A 21,468-nucleotide genomic window follows, 5' to 3' on the forward strand; every position below is an offset into this window, starting at 1 on the left:
CATATTTGGTATACCTTGAATCGTCTCCATGGGCTCCCTTGAAGAATCGACATTTTGCCTTGATGTGTGCCTGTTTCCCCAAAATTAAAATGATTCTTAGAAGCCTGGTAAGTCCCCAAGCTATAAACATATTTTTGGTTGCAAAGATTGTTTTTCTAAGTGGCAACAAATATGTTAAAATATGGGCAAAATCCTGTTTCAAACTATAGCAAAATCTGTTTGCGGTCCATTGTGGGCCATTCCCGATAATGATAACTCATTTTTTTAGCTGTGAGACAACTGTTCATGACAGGGCATGATAGGTAGGGCAATGCCATTGCCTAGTGGTAGCGCATTCACTGCTTTTGTCGAGTTACATGGTTCGAATCCAGTAGCCGTCCTAATTATTACTGCGAGTGTAATAACTATAATGTTCCATTTGCTTTATCGTAGACATTAAAGATCTCCTGACGTAATTAGAAAGAGTAGGTCATTGCGTGCCGTAGTCAGGGTCCAAATTTGCCACACTGGAAAATTGCCCGTAAATTTCTCAATTGGGATTATATAGAGAGATTATCACCTCCGACTCGCAGACTGATGCACCAGGGTCATTCAAATGAGCTTATCTGTCCTCACCTGGCTAAACAAAATGAACTTGAACTTAACAACCACATGCATAGCATGGTTAATGTAAAAAAGTCACATGTAATTTTGAAAGCTTATTTTGTAAAAATTGCATCCCACAACGCTGTACAATTTGTAAAACGTGCCGTTTTAAAACGGAGGCATGGGAAACCACATACAAGCCAGAAGAGAGCCAGAACCGGTGCTAACAATTACCCAAGCTATGCGGTCTGCCAAAATAATTCCGTTGGTTTGGCAAATTTGGACCATGACGCCGGCACACAATGCATTATTAGCGTGAAAGGCGTTATGGGTCCTTCAACGTCCACTGTGAAAGCAGACGGCACGTAATATTTTTAAAGTTTTTTTTTAACCCACTATTAATCAGCGAGGCTGCTGGATTTGAAGCTTGAACCTTAGTAAAAAGCGTCGGGTGCACTTCCATTCGGCAATGTCACCGCCTCGTGGTTGGTATAGGTCTTGGTGCAAGGGATAAAATTGGGGGCCCTGTCCAATTCTGCCCCCCCCCCCCCTTTATAGTCGGGTGGCTGGTAAAAACACGAAAACCACGTAATTTTTACGTACCGGTGAAAAATGGGAAATACATACATTTTGGACCTCTGGAATATGTGTAATGAGAGAGCGTCATCTAATGGGCGGAAAGGGGTAACCGCATGGCCACCACCGGGTAGCGGGTATCCAATCCCAAGCGAGGATATATCTGGGCCAAAGGTAATGGCCGGAGTCAAAGGGGAACGTCCGGGAACCATCAGGAAGGTTCCACGAGGGGGCGTGGCTAGAGGCGGTGCTCAGCTCCGCCGAGAGAGATAGAAGCAGGGACAGCGGAGGACTCAGGGTCGGTGTGTCGCTGCACAAGCCTCTCCCCATCATCGACCACGTGGCAGAACCCAGCTAGGCTCGTCTCTCCTCCTGGCACAGCGCCAGCCAGCGGCAGGATCGGGGAGTGAGAAAGAGGCGGACCTCAACGGCGGAAACCAGCGAGGCTCGCCTCTCCTTCAGGCACGGCGCCAGCCAGCGGCAAGATCGGGGAGCGGGAGAGAGGCGAACAGAGAGAACGGCTCGTCCCCGGCCAAAGAGAGAGCAGGGAAACATACGGGGAGAGCGGGAGTGAGCTGTGCAAGAATTATATCAATAAAAGACGCCAGTCAAGATCGTCGTGGAAGTCGTTTATTATTCTACCAAGACTTTTAATGTGTGCAGAGAGGACCAATTACAATTCATACGAGTCAGAGGAACTCTTTGGTACAGGTATCTTCGTCTACAATACACCACACAACACCCATTGTTTAGAAATTTTCATTCAAATACTACATCCAGAAACTGCATATATAAGCTGTTTTAGGTACATGCACTGGTTTGTAAATTATTTCATGAAGCAAAATGAGTAAATCCATGAAGCGTATAAAACCTATGGGATACAATTAATGGCATACAAATCGATGTATATAGCAGTGTGCAACTATTTTAACTGTAAAAAATGATGTTTTACCTATTGCTATGATTATATTTCTGACGTCATGTCCAGCCTACTTCATTTCGCCCCACCAAATTTTGTTAGTCGTACTTACATGATAAAATAATCAGTTTGTGGTTAACAACACCGCCACTGTATAAATTCGTGTTCTGTCCACATAAAATATGTCGTTTTCACATGTTAGATGTAGCATGCACAATTCTTTCACGGTTATTTCGCCATAATGTGGTTACATAACGTTCAGAGTGTTTTAAACAAGAATATACATTGCTACCAGCTTTCTGTTGCCTTGATCAAAATACTCTTCTAAAAAGGTTGATTCAGATTAGATTAAACAAGCTTGTGTTAATATTTCAAGAACCATTATGATGTAAATATCAATGAACCAGTATGTGTTAAGACGGCGATGACAATCTTGATGGTACAGTTCATCGCCCACAAGAATGTCCTTCCGAGTTTAATAACGGGCCATCACCTGCACATTGGAAATTCACATAAAATACAATATTATCTTTTGAAATATTACTGACAACCAATATTACAACACAGTAATGGTCATTTGTAAAAACAGGTATTAAGTCTTAGTTCTTTCGGTAAAGTCACGTTGAAGCGAAACAACAAAATAATAAAATATATATAAAACAATAAAAATTCTCACGACGTTTCGACCATAACACAAACGGTCGTCTTCAGGTGTGTTGGTTTGCATACATTTATTTTTAAACGGTGTATTTATTTATTTATAAAACGTTAGCGCCACGCGCAGTGATTTGGCAGTTTATTTAGGACTAGTCCATCTATATTCTGAAAAGAGGAGGGGGGAGACGAATTTTTTCTTAATGTATGCTGTCTGAAAGCCACTGTAAGCGTGAACAATCAATTAAGACCTGAAATGGTTTATCAAATCTTTCCAATGATTGCTAAGATAGAATCCATCTTCTCGGTTGAAATTGTCTCTGTGCTTGTATATGTGGATAGCCTAATGAACGAATCTCTCATGGTAGCCAGATGGCTTACAAAGAACCTCTGTCTTGGAAAAGTCAATGTCATGTGAGCCTACTGAATTATAACAATGATCTGCCACGGCCGAGGTGTTGGTCCTACCGTGTTTAAGGTCTGCTTTGCGTTCACGAATGCGGTCCGAGACATGGCGTTTGGTTTCTCCAATGTAACTACTACCACAGAGGCAACTTAGTTTGTAGACACCAGGGTATTGTATGTCCGGAATCACATCTTTTACAGACGGAACCAGATCACGGATTTTATGTAATGTGTTGAAACGGACCTGGATCTTGTGTTTATTCAAGATTTTGGAAATCTTTTTTGTGATCCCCGCAATGTAGGGTAAAGTGATGGTTTTGAAAGGCTCCTCAAGAGGGTCCTTCTTCATGGTTTGAGTGATAGCTTTGCGGATTGTATAGTCGGAGTAACCATTAGCCTTAAGAGCTTGGTGTACGTGCTTGAGTTCACTGCCTATGTGTTCCTGGTCGGATATGCATTGGGCTCTATGATACAGAGTCTTGATGAGAGAATTCTTCTGTGATGGATGGTGGTGGGAATCCGGTTTCAGATAAGCATCCGTATGGGTAGCTTTCCTGTAGACAGAGTGGCTCATTGAACCATCAGGTCTCTTTTTAATTAGGACATCCAAAAAAGGTAACTTGCCATCTATTTCGACTTCCATGGTAAATCTGATGGCTGGGTGTATGCAATTGATGTGGTCGAAGAATTGGTCTAGAGCAGGCCGGCCATGTGGCCAGATGACAAAAGTGTCATCCACGTACCTCTTCCATAAGGTTGGGCGCAGAGTGGCAGTCTGGATGGCGTCAGTCTCAAATTTCTCCATGAAAATGTTAGCTATAACCGGAGATAGGGGGGAGCCCATTGGGGTGCCCTCAGTTTGTTTGTAGAAAGTTCCATTCCAAGTGAAGTATGTGTTGGTTAAACAGTGTCTCACCAGGGGGGGTACCTCAGTGTTTAGTCCTTGATGAACCAAGTCTTCAATGATTGCAATGGTGTCAGGTACAGGAACCTTGGTGAATAAGGAAACTACATCAAAACTGACAAGCAGGTCGTCTGGGGACAGGGAAATACCCTTGATTGTCGATACCAGGTGAGTAGAATTTTGTACCGCAGAGGTGGTTTTTCCAGTGAATGGACGCAGGATTTCAGACAAAAAACGAGCTAGTTTGTAGGTGGGGGAGTTGATAGTAGAAACGATGGGACAAAGGGGTGTATCTACTTTATGTATTTTTGGTAAGCCGTATAATCTTGGTAGCCTGGCAGCAGAAGGTTTCAACGAAAACTGTTTAGATTGATCAATTAATGCAGTTGAATCAGAAATTATTTTGTTGGTTTGTGTGACGAGGCTGTTGGTGGGATCTCTTTTTATTTTTGTATAACTACCATCGTCGAGTAATTCTTTAATTTTGTTGTTGTATTCTATTTTATCCATGATGACAGTAGCATTGCCCTTGTCAGCTGAGAGGACTGCAATATCATCCCTCTTTTTTAATTTATATAATTCAAAACGCTCATCTTTGCTGCGGTACAAAATTCTACTCACCTGGTATCGACAATCAAGGGTATTTCCCTGTCCCCAGACGACCTGCTTGTCAGTTTTGATGTAGTTTCCTTATTCACCAAGGTTCCTGTACCTGACACCATTGCAATCGTTGAAGACTTGGTTCATCAAGGACTAAACACTGAGGTACCCCCCCTGGTGAGACACTGTTTAACCAATACATACTTCACTTGGAATGGACATTTCTACAAACAAACTGAGGGCACCCCAATGGGCTCCCCCGTATCTCCGGTTATAGCTAACATTTTCATGGAGAAATTTGAGACTGACGCCATCCAGACTGCCACTCTGCGCCCAACCTTATGGAAGAGGTACGTGGATGACACTTTTGTCATCTGGCCACATGGCCGGCCTGCTCTAGACCAATTCTTCGACCACATCAATTCCATACACCCAGCCTTCAGATTTACCATGGAAGTCGACATAGATGGCAAGCTACCTTTTTTGGATGTCCTAATTAAAAAGAGACCTGATGGTTCAATGAGCCACTCTGTCTACAGGAAAGCTACCCATACGGATGCTTATCTTAAACCGGATTCCCACCACCATCCATCACAGAAGAATTCTCTCATCAAGACTCTGTATCATAGAGCCCAATGCATATCCGACCAGGAACACATAGGCAGTGAACTCAAGCACGTATACCAAGCTCTTAAGGCTAATGGTTACTCCGACTATACAATCCACAAAGCTATCACTCAACCCATGAAGAAGGACCCTCTTGAGGAGCCTTTCAAAACCATCACTTTACCCTACAGACAGCATACATTAAAAAAAAATCGTCTCCCCCCTCCTCTTTTCAGAATATAGATGGACTAGTCGTAAATAAACAGTGAAATTACTGCGCATGGCGCCAACGTTTTTTAATAAATAAATAAACACACCGTTTTAAAATAAATTTATGCAAACCAACACACCTGAAGACGACCGTTTGTGTTATGGTCGAAACGTAGTGAGAATTTTTATTGTTTTATATATATTTTATTATTTTGTTGTTTCCCTTCAACGTGACTTTACCAAAAGAACTAAGAATATGAATTACTGCAGTCATGAAAGCTTTAAATCAAAATTTAGGTATTAAGATGTTAAACACCAAACAGAAACCTTTAACAAGGCATCATGTCTGCATTAACCACAATGTTTGTGGTCAGAATTCAAACAAAAAACATACTCTGATAATATATGCATTGTCTTTGAAACTGATTGGGCCACACCAGAGACAGCTTTCTTTTGAGCCTCGTCTCAAACGGTGGTAGACCAGAGGACGCCAAAAGGCGTACAGCACAAAGACAATGCACTATCAGAGTAATGAGAGCTCGGGATGCACATCTGGGACCTCCTTTGCCAGTACCAAAATGTGATAATAGGTTTTTGCCCTTTTTTCTGGCAATAACACAGGTGTTAAGATGTTAAAACACCAAACAGAAACCTTTTACAAGGAATCATGTCTGCATTAACCACAATGCTTGTGGTCAGAATGCAAACAAAAACATACTCTGATAATCTAGATTTGAAGTTTTTGTGACTGCAGGGATCCATACTTTTTGGTTCTTTCAGTAAAGTCACGTAGGTATAAAATAAATTAAATCACGACGTTTCGGGCGCAACACAAGCGTCCGTCATCAGGTGGGACAACCACCGCAAGAAACAATTGCTGAAGTGGGCAAAACCATCACGTTACCATACATAGCAGGCGTTACCAAAAAGATTTCCAAAATCTTAAACAAACACAAGATCCAGCTCCGATTCAGTACAGTACACAAAATCCGTGATCTAATCCCATCTGTGAAGGATGTCATTCCTGACATGCAATATCCTGGAGTCGACAAACTAAGTTGCACCTGTGGTGGGTGTTACATTGGGGAAACGAAACGACATATCCCGGACCGTGTTCGCAAGCACAAGTCAGACATGAAACACGGCAGACCTAATACCTCCGCCGTGGCTGACCATTGCTAAAACGCTGTGGGCTCTCATGATATTGTTTTTTCCGAGACCAAGGTACTCTGCAAACCTTCGGGCTACTATCAAAGGTTTGTTCATGAAGCCATCCAGACATATAAACATAGACATAACTTCAACCGAGAAGATGGATACAAATTGAGCAATCATTGGAAGCATGTTGTTAACCAGGTAAAACCTTAACTGCTTTATGGTGTTGCCTTCATATCCACATCTCCAGTCTTCTTCAGCCTCCCACTCTCAGCCCCGCTCACTTCCACCCCCCCCCCCCCCGGCATTTTGCCGTGCTCGCCCTTTAATCCCTTCTAGCAGCACTTCACTTGGCAGCGCTCTACTCTCCCTACCCCACAACCCCTCTCTATCTCTCCTCCCTGGCTCCTTCCCCTCTCTAACCTATATAACCTCTTGTTACAGCAGCCCTTTTGCCCACTTCAGCAATTGTTTCCTGCTGTGATTGTCCCACCTGATGACGGACGCTTGTGTTGCGCCCGAAACGTGATTTAATTTATTTTATTTTATACCTACGTGACATTACCGAAAGAACCAAAGAGTATACTCTGAAAATATATGCATTGTCCTTGAAACTTATTTTTGTTTGCATTCTGACCACAAGCATTGTGGTTAATGCAGAAATGATTCCTTGTAAAAGGTTTCAGTTTGGTGTTTTAACATCTTAACACCTGTTTTGTTGCCTGAAAAAAGGGGAAAAACCTATTATCAGTGTAATATAATTTAAACAACACTAACCATTCTAGATATGAATCATTTCCTGCCACCTGAACAAAAATTACAATTGATGAACTGCCTGTGTGAAACCCAGATCAAACCTGAACAAGTGGGAACCCTAGCTTGAGGAGCTACTTGATAAATTATACAGAGGGACATGTGAAGAGGAGACTTTGGTTGGTGTACTTCAACTTCTTTATTTCGTTGTCACTGCTCGTGCACCACAGCAATACTCGTTCAAACCAACTTCGTTTCCTCGATTCACAGTCCATTTTAAACCTCCACTCTGCCCTTCTTCACCAGTCACCCTTCTGCAATTTCCCGCTCTTTTGCAATCCGTTTCTCCTCACCTATTCGATCAGTGTCATCCACTCACCAATCTGATTGCGTGTCGTGCACATCAGTGCTATCACCGCCGATCTCTATTCCTTGCCTGAGTGAGCTGTGTGTGCGTGACATCAGTGACCCCTGACCTCCGACCCTTCCTTGGTGTATCCCCCGTTTGCGTGATTGACATGTGCGGCGTGTGTGATGTTGAGTGCGGAAGGCATGCGTGCTGTTTGTTTAGTGCGAATGTGTGAGGTTGTACGAGACATCCTCTACACATGCATCCATTTGCTGTACTGCCATCTTATGGTCAGCTCACAGCACCCAGTTTTAGTTCTGGATGTAGTCTGTATGAGCCACCAGCCTCACATCGAAAGTACTGCATTGTAAATATATGCCACCATGTTGAACAAATGATAAGAGATATTCGATGAAATATTTGAATTTGCAGAGTGTACAAATACAGTACTGTTTTAAAATATGTATAACCGATGAACATAGTATACGAGCTTGCGCATAACATTAGCAGTTTGAATGTGCAGCTTACATTTTGAATCCAGGTAATGTAGGCAGATGTACGAGTAAAGACTGAAGGCTTATAGTCATTTTGACAACTCCATTTTGATATAAATGAAGAAACGCCATGCACAACCCATGAATTGTCACTCTTCCGACATAGTAGCGGTCCACCCCCATCAGCCTTTGAACGAACGGAAAAGTCATTGTCATTGTTAAACCATTATCCTTAGCCACAACTCAAGTTATGAGTAGACAAAAGTCTTACATCTGTCAGACTGTCAAATACTGTACTGTGAAAACTTTTGATGCACTTTGAGCAGAGTAATCCATGCACTGTACAACTTGGGCACATTATTCCTAAAACACTTTCACAACAAATCAGTAAATTGTTTACAAATTGTGAATCAAAAAAGAAATGTTCTTACATTGCATGCACCTCTTGATCTACCACCAGCACATGTTGTGTTTGCAGGTAATGTAGAACCCCAATATCCATTTGTTTTGCATGTGTTGTCGTCAATCACTGGTAGGTTGGCTTGCTGGAGCGTGCTGGTAAGTAAACCATCGACTGAAATATATCGAGAAAATGACAAATAAAAGTCAGTCTTACAATATCTCATTTATAGATATATTGTACAGTATGCAGTCGAGTCGCAAGACGTTTTCCTTTTTTAAAAAAGGCAGCATTCCACGAGAAGCTGCACCAAACACGGTAACGTATTCTAAGTTAAGGGAGGCGCAAGGGAATTCTAACATGATGTGGTGAAATCTCATAACAGCATTGTGCAAAGTTACGAATGTCCTCAAAGGTGCACACAGCTGCAGGGTTTCAGAAATCTGCAGCAGTGTCCACAAATGTCAACACAACAGATTAATGCAGGTGACCCCTCAATGCCTGGTCCTTGGTTATGTTGTCAGATCCTGCAACTCTTGTACAGTTACCAGTTGACCTCCAGAGACCACACCTTGGTCACCCACCTTTGGGTGTCCACTTCAGTGCCTCTCTTGATAGTTTGCCCTCCCTCCTGATACTAATGTAATTAACCGTGGAAAGATGATAGTAATGTTAACGAGGCCGTTTTTTGGACGGTGTTACCACAATAATTTCTACAAAGTAATAGAGAAATCCCTCGCCAACCGCGGATTTGCCAACCGCAGTTTATTACTTGTGTAGCGTGCTTAAATACGCGGCACACACTGTGGTCCGAGGGACAAACACGTGCGTGTATGCAACATGAGGCTGCACGGGCGAACCACCAACTCATTAAGGGGGGAAGCCGGTGCAAACAAGGTCGGTCCGGGGTTGCACGCTGACACCAGAGGTGTTGCCAGGGAAACGGGCGATAAGGGGTGATTGATGGTCTGACAGGCGCCAGCCGGTGTGGCCCTCAAGAGATACCAGGGTGGAGTTGGTTAATTGGAGAGGGACATAAATACGGCCATGAGAGCGTAGAAGAGTTTGTGTTGCTGGGGACCAAGGTGAAGACATCTCGCCACTGCCGCTCAAGCCAGGGACGGACCTCAACCCTCACGAGTCGCCGGGCGGGTGATGGTTGTTACCCACGCCCGGATTTGGATGAGTGAGTGGGTTGAGGAAACGTAGGCGAGGGCAGCGGCGCTGTGTGCAAGCTCTGTGTGAGCGCTGCTGTGTGCAAGCTCTATGTGAGCGTGGCTGCGTGCAAGATCTGTGTGAGCGCGGCTGTGTGTAAGCCTCTGTGTGAGCGCTGCTGTGTGCAAGCTCTGTTGTGAGTGTTGAGGAGTAGAGGGATGACAGAATGTCACACTCGCCTCGGGAGGAGTGACGTCATGTCCCGTCGGGGTATTTGAGAGGGGACCCGTGACGTGTTCGGGGTCTTCGCCAGGAGCCGGGTTCGTGAGCGGTAGGGAAGTGGGGACCCAGGATAGGGGATAAATAGGACCAGGCTAGGGGGGGGCTACTTTACCCGGCTGGCCGAGTTGGTCAGCGCTGTGGGAAGAGCCCGTTAGCCTGGGGGGGCGTAGGGGTTCCCAGTACCTTTCCCCTGGGGAGATTAAGCTTATCCATGTCCTGTGTTAGCCCTTCCCCAAAAGCTAGGCGACAGCCCTTAATAAACTGTTGGCGTCAGCCCCGACAACGTCTGCCTTCGTGTCGTCATTTGGAACACAACATGAGCACTGCTGGGTGCAAGCCTCTGTGTGAGCGCTGCTGGGTGCAAACTCTGTGTGAGTGCCGCTGAGTGCGAAGCCTCGAGTGCAGAGCTACTAAGAGCGAAAGCTGCTGTGTGCAGAGCCTCGAGCGCAGAGTTGCTGAGAGCAAGAGCTGCTGTGTGCGGAACCGTGAGTGTGGAGCTGTTGAAAGCAAGAGCTGCCGTAGGCAGGTTAGCGAGGTATAACGTAGATAGGGGAATTTAGTTAACAGAAGTGACCTTATCGATAGTGATAGGAATGCCTACAACTGGTGCAAGAATAGACTAATAAAGTATAAGCAAGTAACCTGTTACAACGTTTCCGACTGAGTGGTTTTACAAGACACTACATTTGGTGTTAGAAGTACCAATGAACCTTCGCCGTCATGTCCAAGTCGGCGACGAAACGAAGAAATCCACCTGCTGCGTCGTTGAACGATGAGGCGGAGCAGGACGTCGTCCCTCCAGCAGCTCCAGTTGCCGGGGCTTCGAGTGCCCGCTCCGACGACGTGCTGCAGTCGGCGCAGGAGACCGTGGCAAGTCCAACCCTGCTGCCTCCTCCGCAGAGCTGGCTGGACATCGCTGGTCATCTGGGGAGGCCGTTGTCAGCCGCCGCTCATCTGTTCGAGCGGATGACGGCTGCGTCGACCACCAGTCACTAGAGCGCGCTTCCCGCCGCTGTCGGGTCCGAGGCGTCGGGAGCGCTGGACCCGTTCGCCATTTCGGACGCTGTAGCTGGGCTCCGCGCGTCCGCCATTTCGCGCGATTGACCCACGCCGTAGCAGCAGCCGCCGACTTCCAAGCTGGAGGAAGCCTCCAGGCTTCGACGACTGCGGCCGGTGCGCCAGTTCATCGCCGGTTCGAGGCTTCCTACATCTCGGTGGGATATACGCCCTGCAAAGCTCTCCGAGCTCTTCCCACGGCCCTCGACGACAACTTGCTGACCGCTTTCTTCGACATCCCCGAGGCGAATAGAGCGCCTACACTTAGATGGCCACCATTTATGACCCCCCGTCTAATGTACGAATATTTTTTTGTCTGCAACAAAGGGGCAAGAAAGAGATGCCGCTGGCGTTCCGCAGTGCTCTCCTCGCTCTGGGGCACGCGGCTTTTCCACAAATGGACAGATTAGCTCTGGACTCTCTCGCCCTGGAAAGACTTCTCTCCTTGGTTCAGGAGTTGGGGGTCACCCTTGCAGTGATGGAGGACGACGACTTAACCTCCCTGCAGGTGGGCCGCCGCATCCAAACACACTTCGACCTCAACGACCGGCCGGTGGTGGCGGCTAGTGCATTGGAGCTGGCCGCGGACGAGCAGATAGGTGCCTCCTTCAACCGCGGGTTGGAGGAGAGGGGTGCTCTGCGGCGCCTGCCAGTGCGTGGATGGTGCCCCAGGCTGAGCCAGCTGCTGGGGCGCCCCTTCCATACCTGTTAAAGGTGCGGCTGTTTTTGTCCCATCACCCATTTAGCATAGGTTGTGTGCGGCATCAGCCTGTGACATCTCATCCCGCCGTGAGTTGTACACCAGGTGTGTGTTCGGTTATGTGTTGGCCAAGCAGCACCGATCAGTGGGACGCGTTAGTTCATCATGTTGTGGGCGCCGCGGCGGGTTCTTCAACAATTGAGAGGCTGATTCTGGGGATCCGGGTTCAGTTGATGGTTGATACGGGAGCCGTTGCAACTATGGTTTCCGAGGCCGTGTTCCGTACGTTGCCTTCGTCATCCGATCCTCTTGCTCCCATGGAGAACTCTTGTGTTGCGGCTAACAGGGGGAGCCTGGGTATACTGGGGCAAATGTCGGCCTCCGTTCAAATTGAGGAACTAATTTTGGAGGGTAAAATTTTGGTGTCACGAACGTTTGCCGTACCCTGTTTGTTGGACACCGATTTTCTGAGCAGGATGCCCTTGGAAATTCTAATCAACCAGGGGTGCATTGAATTACCGTCGGTACAGCAGTTGCAGTTCCTACATTCCCCTGGTTGACAGCCATCGCAGAACGCTGTCATTCATACGATGGCTAGCCAAACCATTAAAGTGCCTGCGGGGTCTCAAATGCTCGTGCCGCTGCAATTGCGCAAAGAGTTGCCTTCACTGAGGCCGGAGGAGGGGATCCTGCTAACCCCTTCTAACGTGTCGCGATCCCCTTCGTTAGTGGGGGCTATGATGGTTGTGTTCACCGAACAGACACCGTTTCTGCAAGTGTTAAATGCAGGACACGCACTGGTTGTGATTCTGGCGGGTACTGTCCAGGCATACGCTTCAGCGGCCCATTGTCTTGATGATGCGGAGCCGGCTCATTTGGTTGCGGGATGAGCTGGATTCCGCATGCTTGGAATTTCTGTGCTCCGAGAACCCTGCACTTATGGTAGTTCAGCGAGATCAGCTGCACCGGCTTTTGAACGATTTTTCGGATGTATTTAGCACTATTTGTTTTTATTCGGTAAAGTCACGTAGATAAATAAAAAAAAATCACTACGTTTCGGAGGCAATTCAAGCTTCCGTCTTCGGGTGGAAAAGTCAACGCAGAATATCTGTGTCAGGAGCACAGTTCAGAGACCGGGATTATATACAGGTTAAGGGAGGGAGGAGGAGGCAGTAAGGGGGCATGGGTGGGTGGGAGGGCTGGGCTAAGCAGCCTTTTGATAGAATGCTGCGGGTAACACCCACTTCTCAAAGCTCACATCAAAGGGTCCCCCGATGCGAGCTCACATCAAAGGGCTCACATCAAAGGGCCCCTCGATGTGAGCTCACATCAAAGGGCTCCCCTCACATCAAAGGTGACTTTTGATGAGAGCCCTTTGATGTGAGCTCGCATCGGGGGACCCTTTGATGTGAGCTTTGAGACGTGGGTGTTACCCGCAGTATTCTATCAAAAGGCTGCTTAGCCCAGGCCTCCCACCCACCCACGCCCCCTTACTTACTCCTCCTCTCTCCCTTAACCTGTATATAATCCTGGTCTCTGAACTGTGCTCCTGACACACATATTCTGCGTTGACTTTTCCACCCGAAGACGGAAGCTTGTGTTGCCTCCGAAACGTCGTGATTTTCTTTTATTTTGTTTTAATTTATCTACATGACTTTACCGAATAAAACCAAAGAGTATGAATTCTTGCAGTCACGAAAGCTTCAAATCTAGTATTTAGCACTAGCAAATTTGATATTCGGCGCACTTCTCTCCTCCATCATCACATCCATGCGGGCGATTCACCCCCAATTCGGATTAATTCGCATAGACTTAGCCCCGATGAGAAGGAACAGGTACGCCTGGCTGTCAATGAGATGCTTGCAGCAGATATTATTGCTCCATCAAACAGCCTGTGGAGAGCGCCCATAGTCCTAGTGAAGAAGCGTGATGAAGATTTGAGATATTGCGTTGATTATTGCAAATTAAATAAGATATCGGTGGCGGATGCATACCCCCTTCCTCGTATGGACGACTCGCTCGATGCATTGTCGGGCACGCAATTATTTTCGACACTCGATTTATTGTCCAGATTCTGGCAATTGCCCCTCGATGACGAGTCGAAACCAAAAACTGCTGTTTGTATACCCCAAGGCCTTTATCACTTCAATTGCCTTCCGATGGGATTGAATTCGGCGCCGGTCACCTTTCAGCGGTTAATGGAATTGGTCCTAGCAGGATTGCAATGGGATTCTTGCCTTATATATTTACATGACGTCATCGTCTTTAGCAAAACCATTGATTAACATTTGCAGTGATTATGCTCGGTTTTAGAGAGAGTGCGTGCGGCCAAATTGAAATTCAAGCCACAGAAATGCCATTTGCTTCAGACATCGGTTAAGTACTTGGGCCATATAGTTAGCGCGGCTGGTGTTGCCACGGATCCAGAAAAGACTTCGTGTGTGCGCACGTGGCAGGCGCCTAAGTCGGTAGCAGACGTCCGCAGTTTCATTGGATTCACTTCTTACTAGCAGCGGTTCGTGAAAGATTTCGCCACCATTGTTAAACCACTGCATGCCCTCACGGCCAAGAGCCAGAGATTTCGGTGGGATAAGGCTGAAGAGGATTCCTTCCCGCTCTCCGTGCCGCCCTTGCCGATGTCCCCCCGCTCGTGTACCCCGATTTCGCTCAGCCCTTCATTTTGGACACAGACGCCAGCGATACGGGCATTGGGGCAGTCCTTTCCAACGGGAAGTCCTTTCCCAGCTTATCGAGGGCACGTAGAGTGGTTGCTTATGGCAGTCGAGTCCTGGCTCCTGCTGAACAGCGCTATTGTATCACGCGCAGGGAGTTACTGGCCATAATTCATTTCATTCAGCTCTATCGTCTTATTTGTATGGATGGGACTTTGTCGTCCGCACAGACCATGCGGCCCTCCAGTACTCCATCCGGGCAGTTGTCCCGATGGCTCGAGATTCTCCAGGGATTCTCATTTACAGTGGTGCACATGAAAGGCACCCGGCACGTCAACACTGATGCCTTGTCCCAATTGCTACTCCATTGTCGCATGCACGTGTGCCTTGGGCGCATCGAGATGTAAGCCCTCGCAAGGGGAGGCGACCATGGTGCTCGCGGCAGCCGGGACAAGGCGGGATGCAGGCGCTCAGTCACCACGTGATTCTATTCTGAATCTGAGACGTGGGCTAAGCTGCAGTTGATGACGCCTCACTATTGACGTTGCGCCATCATGCTTCTCGGGGACCGGGGCCCGCGGGTCGCCCAACCATTGTGCTTGTGAAAGCTGTACATGAGAAGTTAATGCATTTGGATGTGCATAAAACGTTGGCAACGTTGAAAAAGGACTTTTACTGGCCCGGCATGGAGAGTGATGGCCTCCTCCTGATTAAAGGTTCTACCGATTGTGCGCTTTGGTAATCTTCGGTCTCCCAGAAAGGGCACAAGTACCTCCTCGTGGGGGTCGAATATCTGACTCGTTGGACTATGGCCTGGCCCTTGGTTGACCAGTTGCCTGCGTCTATAGCCGACGCCTTTGTGAACGGCTATGTCCTGGATAAGGGGGCCCCGGAGCAACTGCTCACGGATCAGGGCAGGAATTTCTCCTCCAAATTGCTCCAGGAGGTGTGCGAGTCCTTGGGCACGCGGAAAAAATATGCACCTCACCGTATCATCCGCAGACTGACGAGATGGTTGAGCAGTTGCATAGAACCCTCACCGCCATGCTATGCCAGCAAGTGACTGAGGGCCAGTCGGATTGGGATCTGCACATTCCAGGGGTCCTTGCTGCTGACAGACTTGTGCCTCATGCCTCGACGGGATTCTCACCATTTTATTTAATGTATGGGAGGGAGCCTAAACCCCCTGTGGAAGTTCAGTTGGATTGCACCCCCCGCGGAAAGGATCGACAGTGCCTGACCCGATGTTGAAAACACTTGAGCAGCTGCGGTTGGCCGGCGAGGCCGCTAGGCGCAACTCGGCCCGCAGACATGCTGGTAACGAGCAGCTAAGGGGTCAGGGAGGGCCAGGAATACCTTGGCAAGTGTGGGACAAGGCTTGGTTACATTGCCCCCAAGTGCCTGTGGGTACGTCCCCAAAACTGTACCGTTCCTGTCAAGGACCTGTCGAGGTCATTGAGGTTCGGCGACCGCAGTGCATGAGTATTCGGTGGGGCCGGTGGTACTGGTTTGTGCATCCTTCGCGGTTAAAAACATACGTTCCGTTCGGTCCGGTCGATTCATCCCCACATCCCTGGTGGCCGGTGTCTGATGTGTCCGGTGCGCCAACCGCCACGCCTGAGGTAACGGGCCATGAGGAGGATTGTTCTGTACGGCCTACAGGACCGGAGAACCAAATGGCCACGGACGGAGCATTGCGGACTCATACAGCGGACCGCTAATCACACCCGAGCGGACTCGTCTCTACCCGCGGGGACAACCCTGCTGCACACACTCGTTCGCAACGCGTCGTTTTTAGTTGATTTCTATTCCCTTGTTCTTGTTCAGGGTCACCGCTAACGATTGTGTTGTTGTTAGTGGTCGGTCACTGGTCAGGATAGCGTTGTTGTTAAGGGTTGGTCACGATGTATATTAACAGCTGGGATGGCTACATTTTTATTTACTGGTCGGCCCGGGGTTGCACGCTGACACCAGAGGTGTTGCCAGGGAAACGGGCGATAAGGGGTGATTGATGGCTTGACAGGCACCAGCCAGTCTGGCCCTAAAGAGACACCAGGGTGGAGTTGGTTAATTGGAGAGGGGATATAAAGACGGCCGTGAGAGCGGAGAGCAGTTCGTGTTGCTGGGGACCAAGGTGAAGACATCTCGCCGCTGCCGCAAAAGCCAGGGACGGGCCCCTTGCAGAGCTCAACTGTGTGTGTCGTGTTGCTGTTTATATCTTAAGATTCTCTCCTTTCGGCTCGCCTTCTCACAAAGGGCCAGAACTTCCTTTGATTTCGCTCTGTGCTGTGGGAACAGCTGTTTGTCCGGCCTGTGTGTGTGTGTTCTAATTTATTGAAGTAATATAAGTTTCATCAAGGCCTGGTTCCTGCCACCTTCCTCAAGCCATCCCGCCATCAAAAGGAAACAGATGCTCCAGATTGCCCCCGAGTGCGTCCTTCTCCCAACCTTTTGCAATAATTAATCTGGAAGGAGGGGGCTTCCCCCTGTCCGGTCGCGTTCTCCCCCCTCTTCTCTTCCCTCCCGGTGTGACGTTATTTTGTCTCTCACAACGGGGGTGTTGCGGCTTTTGAAGTCGTGTTCTGTTGTACGGTTTGGAAGTTAAAATGTATTTTACCTCTTATAGCTTGATACCGTACAACTTTGTAGTTATGATTCTGTAAGTGACTCAAGGTATGTTTGTAGCAGTGTTTCGAGTGCTTCCATCATGGTGTTTTATTTTTAGGGGGAGGTGCCCTCTGCATGCGTATGCAATTCTATCACGTGCTGCTGGAAGACAAAGGCGGTTGGGAGACTCTCTTTCTCTATGGAATACATTTTATCTTGTCTTATGTGTTTGACCTATTTCGCCTCATTTCTTCTGGATGACCCTCGGTTTAATACTTCATAATTATTATTTGGTTTATGTTTTCCAATATTCGTGATTTAGTATTGTCATTGCCATGTGTTAGAATATAAAAATAATATTTAAGGTGAATAACTTTAGTATTAAACTCATATATGAGAGTTAATGACCCACTGATGTAGACTGTAGCCTGGTTTTCAATCGGAGTGAGTGTGTTGGCAGTCTATAATGTCCACTTAATCGTGTTGCTAAGTTTTGGACTTTTCCGGTAAACTACAATAACCAAAATAAACTTGTCTATCCGGTTTTCGTCGCCTGGGAAGCTGGCGATCCGGTTATCTGTACTCTTAATAAGGGGGCTTTTGAAGCCATGTATATTTCCCTCCGAATCTCATTAGTAATGCCCTCCCCCCTTCTTTGTTTTGGGTTTTATTATCGTTTATGGTTGCCATTCCGAGTGAGAAGGGCTGCTGCAGTGAGGGGAGGGGGGTTCACCTCACCCCCTTTTGCCCCCAATTACACCGCGATTGATTAATCAAAATAAATATTGGCAGAATTATTCTTAATATAAATTTTGGAAAAAGGCCTATATATATAAAACACTCCCCCCCTTTCTTACCTATACAACCTCTTGCCACGGCAGCTCTCTCGCCTACTTCAGCATGTTTTCTTGCTGCGGTTCCACCTGATGAAGGATTCTAGTGTAGCGATCGAAACGTCATGATTTATTTTATTTTATTTCTACCTACGTGACTTTACCGAAAGAACCAAAGAGTATGGATGCCTGCAGTCACGAACGCTTCAAATCAAGATTATCATGACTATTACTACATTGATTATATATGGTACTCATTGCACATTATAATCCTGTATTCCATATTTGTTTTGTGACTACCTAATGTATGTGTGGTCATCCTTGTTGTTGCGACCTACTTATTCTGGAGCCCCAGCCGATGGCGTAGCATGTGCTTGTCGATGACAGTTGCTCGTTGTCACTGGGAAGGCAGGCAAACTGTATTCCAGTGTCCGGCGTCACCGGTGCTGTCAGCTTAATCAATCCAATGTCATTTCTAAACACAATGAAATCGTTTATATTGAGAATGAGAAGATCTGAGATAACCATCAAGATATAAAACGTGTACACATTATGGTGGATTGGCTCCTAAAGGTATGTAAAAACATAATGTTTTGTTAAACCTACACACTCAATTTTGTTTCTTATCAAAAATGTAGGGTGGGAAATGGTAGCCTCGGGTTTTCGTGTCACCTTAAACAGAATTACTACCGTCATCTAGGTGAATATGATGTCATTATTTTAAATCCAGATATCAGCAGAGCTACATTCCAATAATGACCCTTGTAAACGTGAACAACCGATTGAGTGTACCAACAAAACAGTTAATAACGAATAACTGGGGAACAATGGATCAACGTTCACGTCACGCCCCCGTCAGTATCCGAGTCTGCCTGGGAAAATGAATGATCCTACAAGCAGACTAAATTGAAGAGAAGCTTCGTGAGAAGAGCCTCAAAGAATTACAGTCAAAGTCCCAAAGCCGAGAACAGCACCAAGATCACATTTCAGTCGGACCAGCCCTACGAATCCAACTTAATGTCGAAGGCATGTCAGCAGCCAACACAGTCTCATTTAAGTCCATGCTGCCGAACACCTGCCTGCAAGAAACCCACATTGGCCCAATCTACAAACTCAGCGGAGGTCTACTCACCCTTAACTCAGCAGGACCGGAAAGCAACCGCTTAGCTTAGGGACTTTGCATTTGTGGTGTCACGACTGCGGAGCGACTCCGCAAGCGCCGCGACTACCTCCCGGCCCCTGCACTAAACACACACCTGCACATAGCGCACCCACGTATTGTCCTGGCACATCGGGTTTTAATCCGAAAGGCCCCTAGGGGGAGAGTCCCACGGTTTCCCAGTGCCAGGAGATTGGCCAACCCGCACAGGAAAGGTTACATTGCGGTGCCCCTAAATTGGCTTAAAATTGAATGGGTGCAAAAGGTTCCCTGGGCCAACTGCAATGAGTTACACACAACATTTGGGGGAGGACGGAGGGTGGAATATTAGGCATAAAGAGCAGACCCTAAGACACGAACTACTGGGCACAGGAGAACAATGGGTGGGCGGAGCGGCAGCGAGAGTATAAAGGTGGGAGCCCCGGGACAATTGAAGCTGTTGTCTACAACCTCCGGGCTGTCACGACCCACTCCCTGCCTGCCGTACTGTCTCTTCAAGCCGCTCACAGCATCCGTGTGATGCCAGCGAGTGCTGCTGCGAGACAGTGATTGGGCAAATCTTCTCTCATCCTTCTCCCTCTGACTCTCTCAGCGTCCGTGGGATGCCGCGAGTCCAGTTTCAAGGTACGTGGTAGGACGTTTGAGTAGCTGGATTCATAGGCAGAGTTATGCTCGGCTCTCCTCGTGAAATATTCCTCCTCTGGGTAATGCGTATTGGCGCCATTAATAAACTCTGGGACAGAATATCGGTGTAGTGTGATTTGTGTGTGTTTGGGCAGAACCTAGGCGTAGCATCTGTGATCTGTGTATGGCACATCTGCATGGAGAGACGGTGTACCCGGCATGAGCGCGAGCACAGGGCTGCAGCATGGGGGTAGTGTGCGTGATTTGAGCGTGTGCGTGAGGCGCGTCTATTGCAGCACCATACGGCCGCCTTTGTTTGCGTGTGCTTGCGCTCGCGTGCGTGTTTACACAGCGTGCTTTACGCAGTGCGTTTACACAGTAGAAATAGCGTTAACGGTGTGGCGTGCCCCATAGTCCTATCCCCGTCGTTCCTTTTCCACTGGCATTAGCCTCTGCTTGCACAGCGGATTAAGGCTTATCCACGGGGGGGGGGGGGGGGGGGGGTGCACATTCATACCAACCGCCGTTTATGTTGATTAGCACTCGGCGCGTGCGGGATAGCTTCGGCGGTGGAAAACCAGCCGTGCTCGCTGCCATTTTTGGAGGCGGTGTACACAGGAGTGTGCGAGATAACCCCGGGTGGTAGAGAGCCAGCCAGTGAGCGATGTCCCTCAGAGAGGGTGCTGGCGCGGGGGGGCCGATCACCCGATCGGCAGGGGCCCGGCGAGAGGCAGCCGAAGAGGAGGAGGGAGGAGTGGAGGGGGTGGACGTTGCGCCCCACCCGCTCACGGGGAGCGGGGAGGTGGACGTCGGCCCCCACATAATGGTGTCAGAGGTGGTACGACCCCCCACACCTCCAAGGGAGAGAGGCGCCCCACCCCAAGCAAAGGTAAGATACGTATTCCCCCGGGCAAGGGATTCCGTCATGGAAATCATTTGCCCGGAACCTCACGTACGCTAAAGACATTAATGGCTGGATAGACGCACAAGCTAAATATGCATTTTGGATGGGTGGGCAGCCGACTTTGTAGAAGCGCTACCTGCAAGCGCGCAAGCTCAGTGGGGGGAAGTAATACACCGACTCGACCAATGCTTCGGCGCGCTCAATGAGGAGGAGGCGAAGGCAGCATTAGATGCACGCCACCGCCAGCCTGGCGAGGACCTCCGCAACTACGCCGACGACGTGCGCTAACGCAGAGCGCACGCCCGGGGTTCGCTGCAGAAATCATTGAGAACCTCGCCACTGAGAAGGTCCAACGACATTTGACTGGCACCTCGTGGTGGCAGCCAGATGTGAGCTGCGCGTGCCTCCCATTTAATGCCCTTGTGCGTGCACGTGCATGCGAGAGACTAGGTAATGAGCGTGTGCAGTTCCGAGGGCTGGGACGGGAGCGCGCCATCACGAGCCTTCTTCCAGAGGAGGAAGAGGAGGAGCTCGCCAGGATGGTGAGGGGGCGGGCGAGGGAGTCTCCGGGACCCAGGGATGCAGCCCCAGGATGGTTGGCAGGGCTACAGACTGGCATAGGGGATATAGCCGGCCATGTGACCCATTTACGCAGGGAGATAACCCCCCGTAAGCGAGCAGGTGACCCAAGCCAGTGAGGAGGTGACCCAAGTATGTGGGGAGGTGACCCAAGTACGCGGGGAGGTGACTCAAAATATGAACAAATTGCAGTCCACAGTGGAAGTAGTCCAGGCCGAGGTGGTGGGGCTACGCTCCATGGTAGGGGGACTTACCGGGCGGGTGTCCCAATTAGAGGCACAGTTTGG

General features: G+C 48.3%; 1 long non-coding RNA gene across 1 annotated transcript; it reads right to left on the minus strand.

Annotated features, from left to right (window-relative positions):
- Positions 1–1,777: 1,777 nt before the first annotated feature.
- Positions 1,778–18,527, minus strand: LOC116951652 (uncharacterized). The gene is made up of 2 exons (XR_004404265.2): positions 18,254–18,527; positions 1,778–2,573 (listed from the first exon to the last, which is right to left on the minus strand). It is a non-coding gene; the product is annotated as an uncharacterized LOC116951652 (long non-coding RNA).
- Between the last annotated feature and the right edge of the window lie 2,941 nt (positions 18,528–21,468).

This window comes from Petromyzon marinus, chromosome 43, assembly GCF_048934315.1.
Source record: "Petromyzon marinus isolate PM22_M1 ecotype Great Lakes invasive population chromosome 43, UKy_Petmar_22M1.pri1.0, whole genome shotgun sequence".
In the NCBI taxonomy this organism is placed as follows: Eukaryota; Metazoa; Chordata; class Hyperoartia; order Petromyzontiformes; family Petromyzontidae; genus Petromyzon; species Petromyzon marinus.